Raw genomic sequence first — 14,793 nt, 5'->3', positions numbered from 1 at the left:
AACTCTTTGCTTCCTGTCTGACTCAGTATCTGTGCAGCAGAACGAATGAGGGGTGCTGCTTGTCATTTAACAGTCATAGAAAGTGCCTAGAAAGGAAGGGCCACAGCTTGCAAAAGAGCTAACTCCCTGGAGGACCCTCAGAGCCAAATTGCTTTTTCAAAACTTCACACTCGCAATACAACAGTCCAGAAGGACAGCCACAAACAGCTTCTTGTGGGGGAGAACATTTGCAACCGGCAAACTTAGACCCGAATTTCTGGCCTTCCAATTCAGCTCACTAGCTATATATATTTTTTAAATTAACATTTTACCAACCAATCTTAATCTTTGTCATTGTTGCTCTCCTTCAATATGCTTAAGCAGGCTACAGACCTAGAGTGTATTTTAAAAAAACAAAACAAAACAAGTAATATGCTCACATGGTTTATAACTCAAAATGATATTTTCGAAGTATACATTGAGATGTCTCACTTCCACCTCTGACCTTGTGCACCCATTTGTGTCTCTCTATGAAACCACTGTTATTGGTTTCTTACATGTAATTTTAGTGCTTCTTTTTTTAGTTTTCCCTTCTTTACCTGGCTTTTTATTTTTCAGTACCAGGGTCTGGGGACTGAACCCGAGACCTTGTATGTGGGAAGCTGGCGCTTAATCACTGAGCCACATTGGCTCCCCGAGTTGGTTTTTTGTTTGTTTTGCTTGTTGTCTGTTGTTGTTTTAGGAGGCACCAGGAATCAAAACTGGGACCTCCTATGTGAGAAGCAGGCGCTCAACCACTTGAACCACATCTGTTCCCTTCTACCTGGCTTTTCAAAAGAAACTTTTTATTTTAAGGTAGTTCTAGATTTCCAGAAACTTTAAAAAGTTAATATAGAAAGTTCTTATATACTCACCCAGTTTCCCCAATTGTTACCATCTTCCATTAACATGGTACATTTGTTACAACTAAGAAACCAACACTGGTACACTATTATTAACTTAAGTACACACTATTTTTTCCCACTAATGTCCTCTTTCTGCTCTGGGATCCCACCCAGGACACCACATTACATTTAGTCACTGAGTCTCCTTAGACCTCTCTTGGCTGTGACAATTTCTCAGACTTTCCTTGTTTTTAATGACCTTGGCACTTTGGAGGAGAACTGATTGGGTATTTTGGAAAAAAGTCCCTCAGCATGTTTTTTTCATGATTAGATTTGGGTTATAAATCTGGGGAGAAAGACCATGGAGGTATAGCAGTATTCTCATTCCATCATAGCAGGAGGTACATGCTAGCAACATGATTTATCACTATTGATATTAACCTTGATCACCTGGCCAAGATAGTGTTTGTTCAGGTTTCTCCACTGTAAAGTTACTTTTTCTTCCCTTTCCATTACTCTATCCCATGGAAGCAAGTCCCTAAGTGCAGCTACACTCAAAGGGGGCCTACAGTGTCTCTTCATCTCTATTTGGCAAACTGGCAGGGCCCTTAAGAGTGCCAAACCTCTGTGCTAAGATTGTTCCTCCAAGTGGAGGCTCTAAAATTAGACTTTCTCAGCAGGATCTCAACTCCCAACAGGACTCACACATTCTCAGAAACAGTTCATACATTTACCAGATTACTGCACTTTAACTCTGTCATTTTACTCTTGCTTTCCTACCTAACCCTCTGTATCAGAAGTAGCTTTCATGAAGGTGAATACCACAGTGCTGTCTGCAATAAGGAAAATGTTCTCTCCACTAAGGGTTCAGTGGCTTTGCTTTGGATTTTGTTTTGCTCTGAGGTCTGAAACAGAATGTGTGGTTCAGAGGATGGTCAGTGTTTGAGAAGGCAGAGAATCCCCTTCCCCCCGCCACACACACAGAGTCTTGTATTGCATGTGTATTTTGTAGTTCTAGCTCTGGAACTTCCTGTTGGTAAATGAAAATCCTGGACTCTGTTTCTATTTTACTATTGGCTCCCATGCTGGAGGTTTGGGAGATTCATTTTGCCTCCTGGAACTTCAGAATCCACCTGCCAAGCCCAGATGAACAGCATGATGCCCCATCAGAACCTCCTCCAGATGCTTTGAAACCTGGATTGGGTGGACTGAAGATGGGTAACTCTTGATGCTAGAGATGAGGTGGTATGAAGACACTGGCACACAGAACCCCCACTCTGTTTCCTGAGAAGGGCACCTGAAGCACTCATACGCTTTCCAGAATTCTGGGAGCGATAGGTATACCTCCATATGAGCAGGTGCTAACTTTGCAGCAGCAATGTGAAAAGTTTCCTCTTTTTCCAGTCAGCTTGCAAAAATAAACCAGGCAAAACAACCTACTTGATGAAAGTATATAAGTATTCTTGGAAGAAATCAATATAAACTCAGGAGTGGGAACTTTCTTAATGAGAAGCAAAATTATACCTAGGTCAACCATGATAGCTTATAAAACTGACAAAAACGAAAGCTCATTTTACCAAGTCTGACAGCCTCTTCAAGACACTGCTAAAGAGACATCTCTGCTACCGCCCAGTCTTAACCATGGGTGAATTATAACATGTTAAGTTCTCAGTCCTCATTCATTCTTTCAACCATCATTTGTTGGTCTCCACTCTGAGACAGGCACTATGTTATTTATTCATCCTGAACAGCATAAAAAATATTGTTCCAAATGTCAGCACTACCTTCATGACTCATTAAAAATTTTTAAATATGTTTGTCCAGTACCAAGATATACATCTTCAGGCCAAAGATGATATTATTCCATAGCCACACCCTCCAGCAAGTCATCCTTTCTCTTCTACAAACAACTCCGGCCCCAAAGAAAGTCAGGAAAGGAATGTTACTTGCGGGTGTTATCGGTCAATCAAATAAAACAGATGTGACAGCCTGATGTGGATTTGTGATATTTCTACTGGTTTATAACAGGCGGGGTGATGGATTTGTGTGGGGCAACCGTGTCATACTCCTTTTACTTTCCTTAATCACAAAAATGTGGCAGAAAATTTGATATTGTGAATAGACTGTGGAATTATGATGTTCCCACAAAGCATGTGTTCAAAAGTGGTTGACAGACAATGACCGTTCTCTGAGCTCTGCAATTATAGACCTTCTCTTAATCATGACAAGAAACATCTGAATATTCAGTCATTCCCCATAAAAGGCCTAAATATTATATCCCCAACTTGCCTTGTCCTGTTTACTGAGTCATTAGCTGATGGTGGGAAACACTTCCCCACCCAAGAATATTCTACACACCATGACCCACAACCTCCTCCCATTACCACAATCCACTCCCACAACCACATATTTCTCAGAGGCTGCCCCCACTAGTTTTTGCACAATGAAAGTTCTTGCACAATGAAAGTTCTTGTGAACAGTGTTCTTGATGTGGAACATTATCAGTCATTAGGAACCTAAATTTGTTTATCAGATTATTTAGTCAATTTTGCAAGGTCCTGATAGAATGAGAAGACAAGTGATTTTTGATGGGCAGGAAGAAGATTTAGAACCAAAAAATACCTAGATTGATTGTATAGAATAGTGGTTAATCACATGGTTCTAAGAGTCAGTCTGTGTGAGTCAGACTGCTATCCTCACTCATTAGCTCTGAGATTTTGAATAAGCTCTTTAACTTCTTACTGCCTCAGGTTCTTCATGTGTATAGTAGGAATGATAATAATAAGAGTACTAACTCTTCACAGTTGTGAAGGTTAAATGGGAACAGACTTACGTTAGAGCATAGGACTGTCTGCCATATAGTAAGTGCTAAATAAATATTAGGTCTTAAAGAGGGACCTGAACAGCCAGATATTAGCATGAGGGCACTGGGACACTAGATAATGCAGAGGGGATAGAGAAACATCACTGGGTAAAACACACATAGAACAAAGACGCAATCATTTTGCTAGCAATTAATTTCTATCCCTAACTATGGCATGCACAAATTCTTCTTCACCATCCCTCAAATCTCAAATACCTTGCATGATTCCATTCCCAAGTAAAAAAGGGGTTATCTGCTCCAGTTTCTCCAGAGTATTGTTTTTCTCTTGTCAGAGGAAGGAGGACTCCCTCCATTTTCTGCCTCGAGGGTCAGGTGTTGTCAAGTGTTTCATTCATTACGTAGTGGAGAAGTGCATAGGGTCATGCCCACATTGGGTTGTCACATTGGGTGACAAGTAATTTGGCTATCCAACCTCTAGGAGAGAAGACGTGCTTAAGGCCAGCCCTTTATTCAGAGACAAGTACAGAAACAAGGTCAAAAGTTGAAGCTTAGAAGACAGAGAAAAGCAATCTTTTAAAGTCTAGACAGCATATTAACAGCACAGGCTTAATGTGTTATGCTCTGTTTATAGGAGCTTTTTGCTGACAACAGGGAATCTGAACCCTCTTTTCTCCCCATCCGGTAAGTTTTCTTCTGCTGCGTCTTTAGAGGCCACCTCTTCCCATGGGGCACTTGGAGGATTAGTGATCAGGGCTGGAGTTGGAACCTGTAGGGCCGGGAGAAACTGAAAGGGAAAAGCAACTTGAGGATTTATTTTTTGTACAGAAAGTGAATATATCACAGTTCAGTTCACGGTTACAATTCAACTCTTCCAAGATTTTTTTCTAGAAGTTTTAGGAGCATATAAGAGAATAAGTGGATCATCAACATTTTTCTCTATGTATTTTATTTTCCTAAGGAAAGTAAGTTGAGAAAAGTTTCTTCTTTACATTTTTCATCATTTTATAAAATGTTTTAAAATGACTTTGATTAGAGAAAAGGCTGGTAGGAATGCAAACTCAGTCTACCTTTCAGGAGAGCAATTTCGCAGTATTTTAACAAAAAGCCATCAAAATGGTCATACTCCTTTAGCCAGAAATTCCATTGCTAGGAATTTATATTATGGAAACAGGAGCATAAATATTTATATCAGAGAATGTCCCTTATCTTGGGAATTGTCCTGAATGACACTACAATGATAGGCACAGGCCATTACATATCTTGCCATAACCAGCAGAATTGGGTGGGAGAGAGTATAAACTGTAATGTGAACTGTAATCCATGCTTAGTGGCAATGCTGAAAATGTGTTCATCAATTGCAATGAACGTACCACACTAATGAGGGATGCCATAAATGTAGGAAAGTGTGGGAGATGTGGGGAGTGGGGCATGTCAGATCCCCTATAGTTTTTATGTAGCATTTATGTAATAAAAGTACTTTAAAAAATAAAAAATTATAAAATAAAATAACATAAAATAATTCTTACTTAAAAAAAAAAAAAGAATGCCTCTCATGTAATTATTTAAAATAACCCTCCCAAAAGGGAAATAATTTAAATACTCTGAAGTAAGGGACTGGTTAAATAGAACACTAAGGTAAGCCCACTAAAAACCTTCCTTAGACAAGTAAGTGTTTAATAGCATTGAGATATAAGGCAATGCTTAAGATCAACCTTCTGAGTAAAACAGATTTGGCTTTGAATTTCAGCTGCTTTATGGGGATGGTGATCCTTACCTCACAGGGGTGTTATGAGGATAACTGCAATAAGAAATGTAAAGCAGTTGACACAGGCTTGGCAACTCCTAAGAGTGGAAGCAAAAATGAGATAAATGTGACAATAATGATGACATTGTTGTATAAAAAGACAGATTTTAAGATAGAATTCACAATATAATCCAATGTATTATATATCTAAATATTATATAGATGTGCATTTTTATATATATTGTATATCTACATTAGTTATATGTATGTATGAATATGACATGCACAGAAAAAGAACTGGAAATATATCAACAAAATGTTAAGAGTAACTAGCTCTGAGTAATGGAATTGCGGGTGAGTTTAATTTTCTTATTTTCCTGTAATTTTTAGAATATTTTTCAAAATTTCTGTACTATATGTATATGACTTTGGTCATTAGAAAACTTCATACCACCAGGAGGTAGAATGCATCATTTAAAAATGAATCCAGGGAAGTAGCTTTGGCTCAACTGATAGAGCGTCTTCCTACCACATGGGAGGTCCAGGGTTCAAACCCAGGGTCTCCTGACCCGTGTGGAGCTGGCACACGCGCTGTGCTTACGTGCTCAAGGAGTGCCCTGCCACTCAGGGGTGTCCCCCATGTAGGGGAGCCCCACGCTCAAGGAGTGCACCCTGTAAGGAGAGCCACCCAGGTGAAAAAAAAGTGCAGCCTGCCCAAAATGGCTCCGCACACATGGAGAGCTGACATAGCAAGATGAAGCAACCAAAAGAGACACAGACTCCTGGTGCCGCTGACAAGAATACAAGCAGACACAGAGGAACATGCAGCGAATGGACAGAGAGAGCAGACAAGGAGGGGAGGATAAAAAAAAAAAAACAAAAATAAATCCATGGAAGCGATGTAGCTCAAGTCGTTCAACACCTACTTCCCATATAGAGGTCCCAGTTAGATCGCCCCCACCTCCTAAAAAAATTCGATTTCCTGTGTAGAACAAGAATCTCCATTAGGGGATCAAGCGCACCGTACAGCGGGGGGTCTTTAACCTGGAGATATACCATAGGAAGGACGGACCTTTCCAGTAAAGAAAGGAAGGAGGCTTTTCTCCTGCCTTACTCAAAGCGCCCAAACCTACAGACTGTGCCTTCCAGCGTCCACCTGAGACCGGGAATCGTGAGCGCCTTTCTCATGATTTGCGCATTGGGCTCTGGTTACACAAGCCACCAGCTGTTTGTGTAAATGGCTATTTTACCCCTTTCTGAGTTGGAAGGCGTCTGTTCGATTAGAACAGTTTATATAACCGAAATCTGAGACTGAAGGAAGGATTTGGCTGGGACTGTTGATTGAATCCGAGGGTGGGTAGAAGGGAAACTTTCCTCAAGCAAGAGGCTCTTATTTTGAAGCCCCGAATTAGAGCAAACTGCCCCCCCAACCCCCAGCCGGGCTCCCCACCTGACCACAGCGCACAGTGGGATCTAGCCCACCCTTTGAAATGGGTCTTATTCCTTATTCGGGTGGGCGAGGAGGGGGCGAACAGGACTTGTTTCTCTCCAAGGATCAACTAGATTAACGTGCATATGCCCTGAAGCCTGTGGGGACGCGGCATTTAATAGTCATTCCACGGCCTGCTCCCCATCAACATTCCAACCCCCTTCTGCTTCTAAAGCTCAAAAACATTTTCATAAAGGCTTTCTTGGGGTGGGATTTTATTTTTGCAAGAGTGGGTGTGTTTGTTGTCTTTTTTCCTCTTTAAAAGCGATTTCAATTTTTTTCCCCCTTTTTTCCTTCCTGAATTTTAATGGGCCTGAAAGTAGGAGACTGCCAGAATTTTAACATTCAGAGAAAAAAGGTACTAGATCTCCCTCTCTCCAAAGCCGGCCTAGGGTGCATTTTCCAGGCCTTTCTCCCACACCCACTCAGCTTAAGCCTTGAAGGCTGCGTGGGTGCCGGCCAAAGCCCCTCGATGTGAGCGCACACGTTTCCTGTTTTGACTTTCACCTCATCTGGACCCAGGGGCAGACTCAGTCCTCATCTTTTGTAGTCTGTTATTTCAGTCTTTGGTCTCAATGCCACTTAATCAGGAAAATGCTAATTCCTCAGCAGGGAGAATAAAGTCATAACTCTCTTCTTAACTTTATGTTAAATCCCCTAAGAGCCCCTGAACAAGTAGCCTGACTCTCTTACCTCTGTTTTTCCATCTGTAAAAGGAAAACATGTAAAATGTGTTTTGTCCTCAAAGGCAGGAATCCTTGAAAACCATTAGGGAACAGTTTTGGTTGTGTCTCATTATTTCTAAAGGTGCAAAGAAAGTATCGGGTAATTCAAATTGCATTAATCTTAATATATGCATCTCAAATGGGTATTGATCTGAATGCTCAATAAAAGTGTGGATTCAGAAATGCACACGTGTGTATGCAAACTCTGACTCATTGCCCCCCATCCCATACATGCAATGGTTTTCAACGGTATCCCCTCACACTTCCAGTCAGTTCCCAGTTTCTGCCTTCTGGGTTTCAGGGCCTCCCCTGCCCTCTCCAAAGATGCCCCCAGCTAATTCAGAATGAAGGACTGCTCCCATTAAGATTTTTTTTTAACAAATCAATTTTATTGGTACATATTAATAAAGCATAAATCCACACAAAGTGTACAATCACCTATTAAGAAGTTGATTGTCTAAATTTCATACTGGAGGGACTATAATCTTGTTAAAATAGTTCTTACATAGGTGTGATCACAGATATGCTTAGTCCTGCTGAGTAGAGTTGCTTATTTCTTCTATACCATGATGCCCTCTATTGTAAGGTCCACTGTCAATTTAATTTATGAATAGCTTTTGGTGGGGAGGGGAAGTAAAAACTGATTGTGTACATTAACAAGAGATACAAGTTCAAGGGCAGGCGAATGCATATTAGCCTGAGATGTTTGCAGAGAGGTGCTTGTTTACTGTGGTAAGTAAGAATGCTGACTGTGGGGCAGGCTGCCTGGATAAGATCCTCTCCTGCTGATCAGCTGCGCGACCTTGGGCAGGTAATACAACTTCTCTGTGCCTCAATTTCAACTGTGCAAGGGAGGTGATAATAGAACCTACGTCACAGGGTTATTGCAAGGGTTAAAAGATAATATATGTGAAGTGCTTAGAAGAGGACTTGGTAACAATCAATAAATATTAGTGTCATCGTCAATCAAATGAATTTTTATTTTTCTTGTTTAAAACAAATCTGATGAAAAGTAGAGAACTTCTTTCCAGAATAATACACATCTGTGCAGACACGAAATTTACGTTCAAGTTCAGGAGTTTCCAACACTGTGAAGTCCACTCCTACCCCTGGTCTACTTGGCAGAATCGAGAGGGAACCATTTGGGGGAGCGTGGTGCAGTGTTTCAGAGTGTGGGCTTCGAAGTCGGGCAGGCCTGGGGTACCCTGACTCAACCGCTCACTCTCCGTGTGCCTTGGCAAGGCTTTACCTCTCTAAGCCGAACTTCCTCATATGTGTAATGGGAACAGGAGTAAAACTCTCTACTCTATGGTGCTGTTGTGAGGATTAAATCAGATAAACTGTGTTAGGTATTTAGTGAAAAGAAATCACGCTGTTATTTGGGATTGGGGATTACCCATTTGTTCCCAATCTATTTCCAAGTATCCCCCCCTTTACAAAAGAACTAGAATTAGCAATTTGGTACCCCATTCTGAAGGATTTTCCCCTATAGGATGAATTAGAGGAAAGGATGGATAGCAACAAGAGCAGCAACAAAAATTAAACAAATAGTGAAGTTACACATTTCCAAATATTTAGAAAACTGTTACTTAACTAAAAGGGGCTTTAAAAAAAAAACAAAAAATAAAACAACAACCCTCTTAGAATGATAGTGGGATATGGTAGAAGGAGTCTGAAGTTTGTTCTTAGGAGCTAGAGTTTAATCTTCACCTTCCACGCCTCATTAGGCTAACAGACAATGAATGGGGTTGTCTCAGCTCAAAGCTCTCTCCCACCAACATCAGGTTTGAACACCAGAGTCCTGCTCATTTTAAGTTGACTTTTCTAAATGGTTAAGGATCTGGCTTTCAGAAGGTAATGCTCATCTACATGCCACATGTGCTTGTTTTTTTTAAAAAAAAGTCACAAGGAAATTCACAGAGATGCTAATAGTTGTCCTTCAGAGGTGAGATCATGCACTATTTTAATTTTCTTCTTTGTAATTTTCTGCATTTTCTGTGATCTGTTTTGTAATAAGCATGCGTTGTTTAAATAATTAAGCAATTAGATATTAGTCTATATGCCAGCTACTCTGCAAGGCATTGAATATACAGCATCCTTTACCTCATAATGTTTACAGTCTAGAGGAACTAAGACATTGAATAAGTAATTCTACAATTAATGATGCATGGGAGATTATGAGGTCAAGGGGAACTTGACCTAGGCTGGGATCTGGAAAGTCTTCCCTGAAGAAATTTTATTAAAGCAGATATCTACAGAGGAAGGGATGGGGATAAAGGAAGAATGAGGAAACTTCAGGTAGAGGGAGCAGCATGTGCAAAGACTGAGGCATGGTGAATTCGAGGAGCTGGAAGTAGGCCAGAGTGGCTACAGCTTGAAGGAAGGGAGATCCAGTTAAGGCAAGGCTAGTAGAAGCAAAGCCTTATTGACCTTATCAAGGATTTTTGCATTTTATTTTAAAAGGAATGGAAAACCAAAACTATTGAATGAAAATGAAATTATTTCCATTTCAGAAAAAAAAATGTTTTTAATAAAATGAAAACAATAACAAAAAATACTTCAAATAATTTCTGATCTCTAATTTAGGAGTTCTTGGATTTGCATTTTTAAGGCCAAGTCAACAGACTCATCTTACATATTAAAATATCATGTGGAAGCCTTTTTCCCCCCTTGAAACATTAGCTGCCTCTATACAGGGAGCCTGGGATAGTAAAACCAGCAGGTCATTGCAGCCTGGATCTCCCTGTGTCAGGTCACGATGGGACGACGGTGTATATTGGGAAAGGTGGGAGCATAATGGTAGAAGGCAGAGCAGCAAGAGACCCTTTCCTCCCACATACCCCCAGGGAGTCAAGGCATGAGACTGCCATATGAGCATTATGTCATGAAACTTCATGCCCCATGGAAATGCAAAACAATTTGATCCCCAGACCAGCTGCAGTGAAAGCACAGCTGGACAAATGACAGCATCTAGAACCTGATAAATTGCAAGGGTGTTTTTCAGCTCAGGAGTGCAAAGCTAGGTCACTGTCATGCCAATTAACCGTAGCTCAAGCTTAGGTGACTCAAGGACCCCTGTAAATGTACATCCTGAAATGGTGTATTTGTAATACCAACATGCCAACATGAAGTTTACATTCGTTGTGATGCTTTTGAGTTTATTTGTTTTAAAATTTTATTTCAAATACCATACTCTGTCATCTCAGGGAATCACCAAATGGGAAGTAATTAGCCATTTGGCAGCTAAATAACAGATGAGATGTTTCCAGCAAATACTCCTCTCCAGTGTTCCTAAATCAACTGGGCATGTCCTGACCTCCCTGTTGTCTGAATGGCAGAGGTAACTACCAAAGCACACTCACGATCCTGGTGTGACTCAAAGGTTTAGTGGGCTCTGGGGCCACTGCCACAGGCATCTGGTAGTCAACTTTTTCCAGTAATGAGGAGTTATGAAATATTCATGTCAGGAATTTCGACTTTTGTCAGCCCTCAACTGGTCTTCCAACCTGTTACCTATTATGTTTCACACTTTATATACCCCCGAATACAACAAGAAGAAACTTGTGAGTGTTCTATAAAACTTGCTACTGACATCAGGGTGGGTCTTTGAGGCTTATGATTATCCTAATAAAACCAAGGAATGTGTAACAGGCTGTAGCCAGTAGACCACCAACTACTTTATTGTTTAAGCATAAAAGAAAAACTCTGGTAAATCTACTGTACCTTAGATGCGATGGCTGCTTCTTAACCCTTGAAGACTCTTGTTATGTACCCTATTTAAGTCCCCATCTGTATGTTTTTTGTTTCTTTCCATGTGATAAGTCTACTAACTTACATGCTTAGACAAGAAATACCTATTGATGGAGTGGTTATGAATTACAGATTGGAGACTGCAAGTCAATTCGGATTTTTTTTTTTTTACATAAATTCAAACCAGATCTGTGAGGCTAGCTTTTCCTCAGACAGCGTAAGTATGAGGAAATGGGGGAGCTAGGCAGATGGGCCATCAGGGAAGTGCTAGGTTAGGGTGGGATTGAGGTCTTCAAGGCTTCCAGAATCCTCTTGCTTGATCTCTTCCTTTCTCCATGGCTACCTTCATCCTCAGAGGTTCAGTATGTTGTGCAAAAGCAGGAGAGGACACATGTAAATCAAGGTAGTTGCCCGGAACTTTTCAAAGAGTTAACTGAAGAGAATTCAATGAAGGAGGTATTTAGGGAGTTGTGGGCAGAGAAGGGGAATGAAAGGAGGATGGTGGAGCACCCAGAGACTACCATCAGCAGGGAGATGTTCCCATCTTGTGAGGGGCCAGTGGTGGAGCCATTACAAGAATCTAGAATCAGCAGGAACTTTAGCCAAGGAGTCCTGGTCATGCACTCTGTAGAGGCCACCCACCTGGGACATTGTCTAGGCCCTGGAAGAGCAGAGAACCCATGCAGATGGGCAAACAGAATAACCAGCACAGGACCTGACATCAGTTTATTGTTGTTCAGGTTCATTAGTCTCCAAAACCTTCTGAGTAAGAAAGAAAAGTTAGGGAACATAGTGGGTATTTATTTTTATTCCTTGAACCAGAAGGGTTTTCAAGCATCAGTAAGCAGATGGGGAAGGGGGGAAAGAAGGGCCTTTCTCTGTTTCCATAACCATATCCTGCAGTTGGTGGCCACAGGTCCTAAGGGGGCTCAGTGACGAGGGTGAGAATTTCCAGGTGAGACCTGATACATGTGATGTATTAGGTCTTCCTCCCACTCAAGTTGCTTTTATTCCTTTGATAAATATTCATCAAGTGCATATGGAAAGTATTTGTGTCGTAAAGAAAATGTTCTTATTAAGCCTGTTTAGTAGTCATGAATTCAGGCCCTCTCATTTCAACCCTGGCCTTGACAAATCCTTCTCAAAATTCTCCCTACCTCTGGTCTTGCTTCCTCCAAGCCAGCATCCTCCACATAACCATCAATGTCATCATTGGTAAAAAGTGAACCCTTGCTTAGAAACCTTTCCTTGCTCCCCATTGTCTCCAGCAGGGAGGCCAAACCCATGAGCAGACCCCTGGACACTTCTGCAGCCTTACTGCTTCTCAGCTCCTCTGAACTTCTGCAGCCTTGCCCGCCTTTCGATCCCTGCATCCTCCTGCAGCTTCGCTGCCTTTCAGCTCTGTACCTTGCCTTTTGGGTTCCAGCCCGACTCAGCTGCTGGTTTTGAACTGTTGCTCATGTCCTTTGAGCCACCTGAGATCCTTTTCTTCCGCCACTCTCCCTCTTGTCAACCTGCCTGATTCCTACTGGTTATTTTGAGAGGCAGCCCGGGAGCAACATGACTGGGCTGAGATGCTTTGGGCCCTCAGGGCTCCCACTCTGAGCCGCATCAAGCACTCCCCACATCTCATTAACAAGCCCCAGTTCCCACCTTGCCTGGGAGCAGCACTGTAAGGGCAGGAACTATTTCCTATTCATTACATAATCTTCCCAGTGCCTAATGCAACTTCTAGTAAGAGATTGAGTTTGAAATACTTGATGAACTAAACCAAATGATGGGTTGCCAGAAAGAAAGTGATTCCCCAAAGCTAAGTTCCTTAGGACGTTAAGCATTTTTAAAATGTGTGGGAACACCATCTATATGACTAAGTCTCTCTCAGCCTCTTCAGAATTGGTTTAAATGGAAGGTCAAATAATCTTGAAAGCTGATTGATTAAAGGATGTTTTGGTGGAATGACTGGAAGGAGATGAACAATAAAAATAGTCCATGGGGCATCTGATTCAGAAAGGCTTTAAAATACCCCCTGGTGGAAAATGTAAAGTTCCACAGTTCCTTGAAGACAACAGTAGAGATCCCTTGAAAGTGCCAGCATTGATGGAGAAGTTGAGCAGGCTGACCTCCGTGTCCCTACGAGCCTTTTTTTTTTTTTTTCTTTTCAAACTGGAGTTTTCTGGGTGGGACAGATCCTTTTAATTTTTTAAATTGTTCTTTTTAGGAGGTACCGGAGGTTGAACCTGGGACCTCATACATGGGAAGTTGGCACTCAACCACTGAGCTACATTTGTTCCCAAGCCTTATTTCTTCACGATTTCAAAAGAGCTTTTAATACAGGCTACTTCATCAACCACTTATGGAGACATAATCACTCAGTGTCAATGCACACTTGTGCAGCTTCAGGACTACCCTGTTTAGTCTGATGGTCTGTTTTGAAGAAAGAGGAATGCTAAATGAAATGGGTCAAATATAGCCCAGCTCTCACAAGCTATAAGCTCTGACATCATTATTTATTACCTAGAATCAATATACTATAGATGTCTTTATCTTCTTGACATTCTCTAGAACTGCTGTAATGGTGGCCTGGACCCTGTCCACATCTTTCAACTGAAGCTCACCTCCCAGGAGTTACTGGAAAACTTGCCTTTTTACGTTCAGCCTGTTACCTCAACCATTAACATACTCTGGTGTTTGTTTATCCTTGGGAACACTATTTGTTGCAAATTTAAAAAATCATTCATTGGGAAAAAGGATGTGAATAACACAGACCACAGCAACGTAAACAAAGCAAAGAATTGGCCAGCTCCTCTTCACCTGTAGAAGGCGGAAGCAGAGAGATGGTGCTTGTTGGCTGATAGCTCTCAGCTTCACACTGGTTGGCCAACGCTGTACCTGTCTGCACCAGCTGGGTGGTCTAAACAAGAACAGCCCTGTGATCAAAAGGAACAAGGGGAAACGGACTTGGCCCAGTGGTTAGGGCGCCTGTCTACCACATGGGAGGTCCCGGGTTCAAACCCCGGGCCTCCTTGACCTGTGTGGAGCTGGCCCATGCGCAGTGCTGATGCTCGCAAGGAGTGCCCTGCCACGCAGGGGTGCCCCGCTTAGGGGAGCCCCACGCGCAAGGAGTGCGCCCCATAAGGAGAGCCGCCCAGTGTGAAAGAAAGTGCAGCCTGCCCAGGAATGGCGCCGCCCACACTTCCCTTGCCGCTGATGACAACAGAAGCGGACAAAGAACAAGACGCAGCAAATAGACACAGAGAACAGACAACCAGGGGAGGGGGGGAATTAAATAAATAATAAATAAATCTTTTAAAAAAAAATGGGCAAAAGGCCACTGGAGGGCATGGATGTGGCTCAAGCTGTTGAGCACATGCTTCCCACATGGGAGGTCCTGGGTTGGG

The 14,793-nt window shown here is 41.9% G+C and overlaps 1 non-coding gene across 1 annotated transcript; it reads left to right on the top strand.

Moving 5' to 3' along the window:
• Positions 1-14,338: 14,338 nt before the first annotated feature.
• TRNAG-ACC (transfer RNA glycine (anticodon ACC)) lies at positions 14,339-14,422 on the top strand. Its single transcript has one exon. It is a non-coding gene; the product is annotated as a tRNA-Gly (tRNA).
• Positions 14,423-14,793: the final 371 nt, after the last annotated feature.

Source organism: Dasypus novemcinctus, chromosome 3 (assembly GCF_030445035.2).
Source record: "Dasypus novemcinctus isolate mDasNov1 chromosome 3, mDasNov1.1.hap2, whole genome shotgun sequence".
Classification (NCBI taxonomy): domain Eukaryota; kingdom Metazoa; phylum Chordata; class Mammalia; order Cingulata; family Dasypodidae; genus Dasypus; species Dasypus novemcinctus.
This window is presented reverse-complemented; position numbering and strand designations above follow the sequence as displayed.